The sequence below is a fragment of the Eptatretus burgeri genome, chromosome 15 (genome assembly GCF_056783735.1).
Source record: "Eptatretus burgeri isolate ZD-2024b chromosome 15, Ebu_testis_v1, whole genome shotgun sequence".
Taxonomy (NCBI): domain Eukaryota; kingdom Metazoa; phylum Chordata; class Myxini; order Myxiniformes; family Myxinidae; genus Eptatretus; species Eptatretus burgeri.
In genome coordinates this window covers 16,813,859-16,824,885 of record NC_140975.1, presented here as the reverse complement: position 1 = coordinate 16,824,885, position 11,027 = coordinate 16,813,859, and the positions used below count along the sequence as shown (strand labels likewise).

Here is an 11,027-nt window from a genome sequence, read left to right as displayed (position 1 = left end):
GTAGGGTTAATTGCCAACTTCGATATACCTAAATACCCACGTGGTCCAACTACCGGGGAATTCACACCCTCGGCAAGCCTCGAGCGGAACGAGCCGTTACCGTGCTCAAACCGTGCGTAACCCGAGCGGATGGTTACCGAGGTCCGTCGGTCCAAATGCACAATTACGGCAGCAACGGCCTTCCTAATCCCCAATACACACCGTGGCAAACCAGTGGTAGAAAGGACAAGGACGAGCTGGTACATTCAACAAGAGGTGAATTTATTAACAATAATCGGGGGATGAGGGGAGCACGTGAGGGAAGGGTTATCCGACTAAGCAATGCAAATAATTTACAACAAAAAGCACTTAACAATTCTACTTATCAGACGGGGCCCACGGACACACACACACGCACACACAAATAGAAAATGGACCCCGTGGGTCTATCTCGGTCAAGCCGGACCGTGGTACCTGTCCGCTTCATGTGGCCACACCGACTTCGAAACCACTGGTGGGACTCGAACCAACGACCCGAGTCCATGGCCCTCGTCCCTGGCTGCTCGGCCGCCGCACTGTTCAGTCACCACCACCACGGTGAGCCACCACAAAGGACCGTAGACCGCAATCGCCGTGATCCCGCAGAACCCTCGTCGACCACCATTCTGCCATCGCCACGATCACCCGGTCTCTGTCCTCACCTCTTTCTTTCCTCCATTCAGGTCCGAGCGATTTCTTTTCTCGGCACGCTCGCCTCCCATTGGCTCGTGGGTTGTCAGGCGACTCGTAGTGGCCTCCCGATTCACTCCATCTGCTAATGCGGAGCCAGCCTGAGGTGATAGCTTCCCTGATTGGGCAAGGGGTCTTTTGGTGGGAGAGGCAACGACCACCCTCCCACCGTGCGTGTCTGAGAACCCAAACGGAACAGCCAGGGGAGCACCCTATTCTCCATCTCACCCCTGTACGTGACACGATGCACGTGGGCGATGGCGGCGATGGTGTCGTTATTGTTGTTATTTTGGATGTAAAAATCCTAACTATAAAATAACTGCGCAGCGCACGTACACTTATTTCCCATTAGACATAGGGAACGGGACCCTAACTAGAAACATACTTATTGATATAACTGATCTATAAGGACTCTAGCTGTTGTGTGCTCATGGCTGCTATATTCATAACAATATTAGGAGTTGGCTATACCGGGAACCATCAGCGATCTCTGCTCGCAGGCCACAACTCTCTCGTTACCCTTGCCAGATGAGAGGGGGGAGAGGGACATTTGCATGGGTCCGTTTGTTTGTTTGTTTGTTTGTCCGCACAGAACGTGAGTATGTGTATTAATTATACGAGACCCATTACAACCCGAAAAACCATTCAAGACTACCCTAAGAACCTTTACAACCCTAAAACCCTTCAAGACTACCCTAAGAACCTTTACAACCCTAAAACCATTCAAGACTACCCTAAGAACCTTTACAACCCTAAAACCCTTCAAGACTACCCTAAGAACCTTTACAACCCTGAGAACCATTAAGACCATATAGGGACCACGATGTCCTGAAGATCTCTCAAACTCATAAAACCCTTGAAATATAAAGAATCCATCTATTAAGTCGGGTGTATGTTTTGTTTTACTCATCAATCAGTTATTTTCCTATAAGAACCTATTTTCCAAGAAGAATAATCTATTTTCCTTTTTTAAAATTTTTTATTTTTATTTTAAAAAAATTAATTAATTAATCAATTAATTAATTATTTATGTATGTATGTATTGTTACCGATTCGCGCCCGCCGGCGTGCGAACGGCCACGTAACTCGAATCGCGGCACGTCGCCCACCGGACGGACAATCCAGTCGTGACCCTCTCGGACTAACGCCGGGAACCAGTCACGGGTGGACCTTTCGGTCTCACCGCGATAGAGCCAATCAGCCCCCGCGTGGGATAGGGTTGCTCGCCAAATTCGACCTACCTAAGTACCCACACGGAGGGTAGACCGGGTGATCGCACCTCGCCGCAGGTCGACTTCGGACACGGGCCACTTAAGCGACCCGTTCCGTACTATAGGGATAACCGAGCGGTGTTATTCGTCGACCTCGACGGTTCGATTAATTATCGGGCGTATTCAGCCCACTACCAACCCTTTACGTGAAGCAAGATGAGGATTCAATGAGAGAAATGACGAAGCGAAGCGGGAAACAGTTCAACACAAAGCACATTTATTCGCGATGAACGGAAAGCACACATATTCAATTCCACCAAAAGCACACAGAAAAGAAAAACACAATGCAATTTACACAAAAAGCAAATGCGACAATGCAGATCTACTACCGATTACGCGAGCACACGGCAACACTTATACAATTTTACTTCACAGACGGCGCCGACAACACATACCCAAAACCAAGGAAAAGAATAGAGAACCCTCAAGGATGAGGCGGGCCTGAGGCCGAGACCGGGTCGGGCCTACCCGTCTGGTGATGAGACGCGGAGCGGCGATGGTGCCTCAACTCCGCGGGCCTCGCGGGCAGTGTCTGGTAGGGGGTGGGAAAGGGGCCCCCTTGGTTGCACTATCTCAGCGCGGGGGGAAACAGGAGGGGGTTGCTGATGCTCGGGGTATAGAGGATTCTTATTGTCCCGCGACGAGCGTCTCCACCTCGGCCAGGTCGCGCTGTCGGCCTCCCTGGGGTGCAGCTCCCTGCACGACGCGAGCACCCCCTCGTCTGCCCTCGCCGCCTCTCCACAGCTCCGTCCCCTCCGCTCCGACTCCAACGCACACGACGACCAGCTCCTTCTTGCCAACTCCACCGCCCGCGAAGTCTTAACTCTCTCTTCTCTCTCGACTCTACTACTCACTGGACTGACGAACACGGTCGCTTATATCAGCCCCGTGGCTTCGCCCTCTCATCTTTGACCCCCTCCCTTCGACCTTTCACCTCGCTCCCCATTGGCCCGAGAAAAAGTGGGCGTGAATGCTTTTTGATCCATAAATTTGCATATATCGATTGCCCTCCAACGCCCTGGGGGCGGGGCCAATTCGCCCCTCGCTCACCGATTGGACGGAACAAAAGTGGGCGTGTGTCGTTTTTGATCCGTTTTTGAAGCAGAAAATCCGTGGTTTTGTACACGCTGTTCGGCGCGCGCCCTGCACGAGTCCAACACCGGCACCCACAAGCGGCGCAAGAACGGTGGCGATGCGACGGTTGTGAGGTGTGACGTGAAGGTCGTGGCGGTTGTGGTGAAGCGGCGTTGTGGTTGGTGGTTGATGTTGTGACTGGTGGTGGTAACAATGGCGGTTGGTCCAAATTAAAGATAGTAAAAGAAAAACGGCTATCCTGAAGAGTCGCAGCACGCATAAATGACATGTATTCCCACTAGACAACGGGTTTGGGCCTATCTACACATGTACTTACCGAGATATCTCACCTAAGGGACCTGAATGGTGGTTTGCGAATTTGGTAACCACAACACTACCCCCTCCCCTTTTTACAGACTCGTCCCGAGTCGTCAAATTTTCGTGTGCCATCATGTGTAGTTTTCCCCTAGTACATTTTACCTACGGATCCCTGAGTGCGACATTCATGGTATTCGTGTCCCCAAAATAAATAACCTGAGGGCTGCGTAACTACCTAAACAAACTCACTCACACGGACGACTTAAATAAAATTGCCGGCGCTAGGACAGACATGCCGGGGGCGCACTCATGTTTACAGTACATCTTAACCTTAACTTACAAATTTTACACTAAACCATGGCCCAGGATCACTGAACTCTGCAAAAGAAAAGCAGTTAGCAGGGAGCCAGGCTGCCCGCATGCAGTCTCTGGCTCAAAACAATGCAGGTGACAGGGAACGTGGCTGGCTGCTCACACGCAGTCCAAGGCCTTCCCTTTTGAACTGAACGCAGTGAACCACAACGGTGCATGGGCTGCACAAACGCAGTCTCCGTGCCAGCTCAAGTGGCACACGCAATGAGCACAACGAATGGATGGATGGATGGTTTGACTTGAACTCAGTGAACCACAACGGTGCATGGGCTGCCACTGCAGGCCCGTGTTGTAGCTGCCAACGGGGCAGTTCTCGCAGCTTGCAAACTGTTGCCTTGCGGATCCTGGCGCACATGGAAATGAACAGGGGGGGGGGCAAAGCAAAAATTGAACGGGGCTGGTGAACATGGGCAGTGGGCATGGCATGGCAAAGGTGCAGGCAACACACAGCCCGCAGAAGAAGGCCGCTGCAGGCAAACACAGCCGGCAGATGAACTGGCCGGCACAGGCCTTGACGCAAAACACGGCCAGCCGATGGCACAGGCCTTGCAGCACAGCAGCTGCAGACGATCCAGCCGGCACAGACCTTGCAGCAACACAACAGCTGCCGATGAAGTGGGCCGGCACAGGCCTTGAAGAAAAACAGCCAGCCGGCAGATGAAGTGGGCCGGCACAGGCCTTGCAGTAAAAACAGCCAGCCGGCAGATGAAGTGGGCCGGCACAGGCCTTGCAGTAACACAGCCAGCAGATGAAGCTGGCCAGCCTTTGCCGTTCAGTGGAGGTTGGTGGAGGGAGTGCGGTGGTGCTGGCCACTTGGAAGGCGGGCTCGGACCTACCCACCTGTCTCCCTCCCAACCTATCGCCTTTGCCTGTCACTGTACATACCCACTCCCTTAATTTGTCAAACCCCAATTTAGCCCCAACTTTTTTTTTTATTTTTTTTTTATTTTTACTCCACCACTATAAATCGTCCCCTAACCCCCTTTATCGTCCTTGTTCGGCTAACCTATCCTGTCACCTAGCCTACTCCCAACCCCTACGTTCCCTTCCCGGAGGGGAATAAGGGAGAGCTAATGTCCTGTATCGAGGCCCAATTCAAGCCTCAGAATGGCCTCCCCAGAGTTCGGCGATCTATAACCAAAGTGGGTCCAGCGGCCCACAACGAGAGCGAGGGGATGGATGGTGCAGAGGGGTACATCTCCTAATCTACCCTAACCATTTAACTGTTGAACTACCCCGGGGCTTTCAACAAGCGCCTCTCGCTTAAACTATTGGTTCTAACAACCCAGATTCCCGTCGCCTGTGTTGGTGTCCTCACAATTTCGGGCCTCGCCCCCCAATTTTCTCTCCGTGCCCTCACACGGTCTCCTGGCTGGGACACGTGGCTCCCTTTGGCAGGCACGACCCTCTGCCGAATCTCCCGCTATGGCACCCCCGGGCACTACACTGCCTCCGAGCCTACCAGCTCCCTAACACCGGGGAGTGCCCCCCATGGCACCTCCCCTGAAACGCACACGTGGCAGGCCGGCCTCCCGGGCCCCTTTCCGAGGGTCACCCGTGCCCACAACACTGCCCACGCGGCTAATGGCGCCCTGGGCCCCCGCACCAAGCAGGCGCACCCGTGCCCACTACGCTATCCCGGCCCCCCATGGGCCCTTGGCCTACCACGGCCGACTAGCCTGGTGCCCGGGGTACCCACTCAGCGATACTCACCTTTCGCAGCCACGCTCCCAAGCCCGTCAACAGGGTTCCTGCACCCCTCCAAATGGGTCTCGAGCCTACTTTCCCACCAACAACAAAACGACCTCCATTTTTCAATTTGACTAACCCAGCTAACTCACTTTACTCTGACCCCGGGGTCCCTTGGGCGGGAGTCACTCCTCCCCCCAATCACTCATCGCACCATGCATTCCCCATTCACTCCATACACACAGACCCGCTGGCCTCACTCACTCACCATGTACTCACCTCACAACTCTCCTACTCTTCAACACACTCACCGCTGAACTCTGCCATCCTTCTAACTACCTCCCCTAACTAACTCGTGCTCCCACGTCGTCCCTTAAACTAAAGCACGTTCCATTTAACACTACGTAGCTAAACTACGTCCCCGCTACACATTCACAAGTCTGTCACTGTCTTCAAATAAATCATTTTATTTCCCATCCTAAAGCTCACTACAATCCCTCTAACTAATCCATTCCACGGGCCCCATGAGGACTTACCCCTGCCCCATGGAGTCGGTATAACTAAGCTAACCCTTCCCCCTAACTAGTTTCCATCCTGTGCCCAGGTAAGGGGGTCTTCCACCCCTTGCCCAGGAATCCTGTACACCCGAAAGTGAGGCTTGCTTTTCTCTTTTTTTTTTTCTTTACATGCGCAGCACCTGCGCGGCAACTCAGAGCTCGCGCACTTTGCACCTGGCCGTGACGTCATGCAGCTGCACGTGTTCCTCGTCCCTCCTTGGACGGTACCATCCGGCAGAGATACCCCTCCTGCCGGATTCCAACCCCATGTGCAGCCATGGCGTCACCGTGCGCATAAAAAAAAACACAAGCCCCACGTCTCGAGGGGTTCCCCACGCGAACACATGTGCTTTGCCCGTTGGAGCTTAACACACACGATCGCGTGGAGAACCCGTCCGGTCCAAATCCGTAATCCTGCCTAAACTTTGTCCGTCCGCGGGATCGGCAAATCCACCGCGTGCGTTTCCGGACCGGGACTTCACTCTCGCAAGCGAGCACGTGGTGGTCTCGTGCGTTGCACAGCACGAACCGCGTGCTCACTGCTGGGTGAACCCGGCACGGTCCCCGAAATAGCTACAGCCGCTACTCGGCTTTCTCTCTGTCGCAGTCTCCGTCTCCATTCCACACACGCATACCTGCGTGTTACGACGCACACAGTCCACACCATTAAACTCACACCGGGAGACGCGGCTGCGTGCTCCCGCATGCCAACCGACATCTCCCTCACATACCGCTCTCTCACACACACGGTCTCCCTTGCATACGGCCGTTCACTCACGCGTGCCTCACTCGCACACGTGGCTCCACGCACTCGCGGCCTTTCACTCACTCGTGGTTCCTCATCCACAAACCGTGCCTCACTCACACACGCGGGGGCACACACCCGCGGTGCCTCACTCATACTGGCCGTTTCACTCACACACACGGCCTCTTCCACACACGGTCCCTCATCCACACACGGCGTGCTGGGAAGCACGTACTCCGGCACACTCGCTACAACACCACACACACGGGGTCGCTTCCACACACGGGGACGCACTCACGCCTTGCACCACACACACAGGGACAACCACACTGGGGATTTGTGTCCCCACAAGGGTCTCCGGGGCCTCTATACCCCCCAAGCTCTCCGTGCACCTGTCCACAGCACTCGTCCCCTCGAACTCGCAAAGCACGACCGAACTCACCTGGTCGTGACTCGCCTCAAGGGGGCATACTCCCTCCCCTTGTTCCTGGAGGAGGTCATCCAGCTGCTCGCACCGGGTCCCAACACGCTCCGCGAGCTCAACCTCACTATCCTCCACTACCTCCGTGTGTGTGTGTGCGTCACTTACCCCGTCTTCATCGTGTTGTCTCTCCTCTATTTTTTTCTGTCTCCCGTGTCTCTATACATTTATAAGTTTCTGTCGTCGTCACCTCGTGTCTCGTCTCACACGTTTTGGTCTCCCCATTTAATTCTTCCCTTTTGGTCACCGTCGATTCCCCTGTCACGACCCTCGCCCAACACGCCCCCTGAATTATTTTTTCACCCGCCTCCACCGCGGGCCTGTCAGCCGTTGCACCCCCTTCCAGCTCGTTTGCTTCTACACGTGGAGTCGCCATTTTGAGTTCCCTGCTAACGGCCTTCATGCCCGCCTGCAGGCATCGGCCCATGTTCTGCGTCTCCCCCCGGAGCTTTTTCGTTTCTTCCTTCATGTTTGTTTCCATTTTAGTTTTCATGCGTTTTATTTCGTTTGTGAATGCATCCATTTTTTCGTTCATGTTCGCCAGCATGGTGAATAGCTGGGCTATGTCGGGTGCGCTTGAGTGAGCCGTTTCGGCAGGGGTTGGGGAAGGGTTTTGGTGGAGAGGGGGGGGGAGGTGTCATACACCGCGGCCGCACCTATATCGGGCTCTGGGTTCAGTTGGGCGAGTCCGTGTTCCTGCACAATCAACATTTCCTGCTCGGGGATTCCATCCTGGACCATGGATTCTACACATTCTACATCCATTTCTAATACCCCCGGCTCCCGCTCGCCTTGAGACGCCATCTTGCTTCTCGTGAAGGGTTAATTTCGCTCGCTCGTAATTTGGAGGGAATCGGGGGTCGCTTCTCTCACCCCTGGACCGATTCCCGTGAATTTAGCCGGAGACAGGAGAGCCCGTTTTCCTGTTCTCCGATACCAGTGCCGCGAGGAGGGCGATGAATTTGTATCGCACGACCTGACACCAGTGTTGCGGTATTCGCGCCCGCCGGCGTGCTGACGGCCACGTAACTCGAATCGCGGCACGTCGCCCACCGGACGGACAATCCAGTCGTGACCCTCTCGGACTAACGCCGGGAACCAGTCACGGGTGGACCTTTCGGTCTCACCGCGATCGAGCCAATCAGCCCCCGCGTGGGATAGGGTTGCTCGCCAAATTCGACCTACCTAAGTACCCACACGGAGGGTAGACCGGGCGATCGCACCTCGCCGCAGGTCGACTTCGGACACGGGCCACTTAAGCGACCCGTTCCGTACTATCGGGATAACCGAGCGGTGTTATTCGTCGACCTCGACGGTTCGATTAATTATCGGGCGTATTCAGCCCACTACCAACCCTTTACGTGAAGCAAGATGAGGATTCAATGAGAGAAATGACGAAGCGAAGCGGGAAACAGTTCAACACAAAGCACATTTATTCGCGATGAACGGAAAGCACACATATTCAATTCCACCAAAAGCACACAGAAAAGAAAAACACAATGCAATTTACACAAAAAGCAAATGCGACAATGCAGATCTACTACCGATTACGCGAGCACACGGCAACACTTATACAATTTTACTTCACAGACGGCGCCGACAACACATACCCAAAACCAAGGAAAAGAATAGAGAACCCTCAAGGATGAGGCGGGCCTGAGGCCGAGACCGGGTCGGGCCTACCCGTCTGGTGATGAGACGCGGAGCGGCGATGGTGCCTCAACTCCGCGGGCCTCGCGGGCAGTGTCTGGTAGGGGGTGGGAAAGGGGCCCCCTTGGTCGCACTATCTCAGCGCGGGGGAAACAGGAGGGGGTTGCTGATGCTCGGGGTATAGAGGATTCTTATTGTCCCGCGACGAGCGTCTCCACCTCGGCCAGGTCGCGCTGTCGGCCTCCCTGGGGTGCAGCTCCCTGCACGACGCGAGCACCCCCTCGTCTGCCCTCGCCGCCTCTCCACAGCTCCGTCCCCTCCGCTCCGACTCCAACGCACACGACGACCAGCTCCTTCTTGCCAACTCCACCGCCCGCGAAGTCTTAACTCTCTCTTCTCTCTCGACTCTACTACTCACTGGACTGACGAACACGGTCGCTTATATCAGCCCCGTGGCTTCGCCCTCTCATCTTTGACCCCCTCCCTTCGACCTTTCACCTCGCTCCCCATTGGCCCGAGAAAAAGTGGGCGTGAATGCTTTTTGATCCATAAATTTGCATATATCGATTGCCCTCCAACGCCCTGGGGGCGGGGCCAATTCGCCCCTCGCTCACCGATTGGACGGAACAAAAGTGGGCGTGTGTCGTTTTTGATCCGTTTTTGAAGCAGAAAATCCGTGGTTTTGTACACGCTGTTCGGCGCGCGCCCTGCACGAGTCCAACACCGGCACCCACAAGCGGCGCAAGAACGGTGGCGATGCGACGGTTGTGAGGTGTGACGTGAAGGTCGTGGCGGTTGTGGTGAAGCGGCGTTGTGGTTGGTGGTTGATGTTGTGACTGGTGGTGGTAACAATGGCGGTTGGTCCAAATTAAAGATAGTAAAAGAAAAACGGCTATCCTGAAGAGTCGCAGCACGCATAAATGACATGTATTCCCACTAGACAACGGGTTTGGGCCTAACTACACATGTACTTACCGAGATATCTCACCTAAGGGACCTGAATGGTGGTTTGCGAATTTGGTAACCACAACAGTATGTATGTCCAAACACGACTTGGGATGGATTGGCATAGGAACTGGGGGGGAGGGGAATTCTGATGGTCTGTTTCTATATTCAGGTGGCGAGCCCCTGGGGGAAGGGGGGGGGGCAAATTCTGATGATCTGTTTCTATATGCAGGTGGCTCGCCTCTGGGGGGGAATTCTGATGGTCTGTTTCTACATCAAGGTGGCTATCCTCTGGGGGGATTCTGATGGTCTGTTTCTACATCCAGGTGGCTATCCTCTGGGGGGGGGGGGGGGAATTCTGATGGTCTGTTTCTACATCGAGGTGGCTATCCTCTGGGGGGGGGGGAATTCTGATGGTCTGTTTCTACATCCAGGTGGCTATCCACTGGGGGGGGGGAATTCTGATGGTCTGTTTCTACATCCAGGTGGCTATCCTCTGGGGGGGGGGGGTAATTCTGATGGTCTGTTTCTACATCCAGGTGGCGAGCCCAGTCGTGCTTACATTCTCGGTGGATCTGCTGAGCACGCAGTAAGGTACTTAACAAGCAACACCCAGATGAAGTGCTTTCCCCTGTTAGGCTACGATGAAATTCAATGGCACGGGTCAGTCGGACCTCCTCCCCATGGATGGCAACCAATGGTTGTTCGTCCGTGCTCTTTCCTTTAAGTGCTGAGCATCAAGCGAGGAGGCAGCACGTAACATTTTAAAAGGGTTTGGCATGACTCGGTTGGGGCTCAAATCACCGACCTCGCAGACTCGGAGCAGATGCTCTCACCACAATGGCACCGGCTCGGGTAAAACTGGCAGCACAATTTGTCAGAATTTGGATCTCGATCTTGAAAATGTTTGGGATGAACAGCAATGTTCAGCCTGATTCGTTTTACGTGGTGAATTGCCATTACCATCTGCCTCATGTTGACTTAACTGTTTGAGGTGGTTGCGTTAAGATTTTAGAGTCTTAAGTTAGAGCCCCTGTCGTTTCGTTAAATAACACCAGGTGGGTTGACTCAGCCTGTCATCCTTCCGAGGTGGGCAAAATGAGTACCACCCTCTCCATATGCCTGGTGTTGGCTTAATGGTTATTGTGGTGGACTTGGGATCCTAGGATCCTGAGTTGAAATCCCGCTTGGTTGTTGAATTAATACCAGGTGGGGTT

General features: G+C 54.3%; 1 protein-coding gene across 3 annotated transcripts in view; it reads left to right on the top strand.

The window, feature by feature from the left end:
* The first annotated feature begins 10,333 nt into the window (after positions 1-10,333).
* Positions 10,334-11,027, top strand: part of LOC147011633 (lebercilin-like) — a 63,660-nt gene continuing 62,966 nt past the window's right edge. Inside the window, exon 1 of one of the 3 annotated variants that reach the window (XM_085856061.1) lies at positions 10,334-10,404. The gene's annotated coding sequence lies outside the window, so the exon portion shown is untranslated. The remainder of the gene's footprint in view (positions 10,405-11,027) is intronic. The other 2 variants (XM_085856064.1, XM_085856067.1) reach the window with 2 other exon arrangements.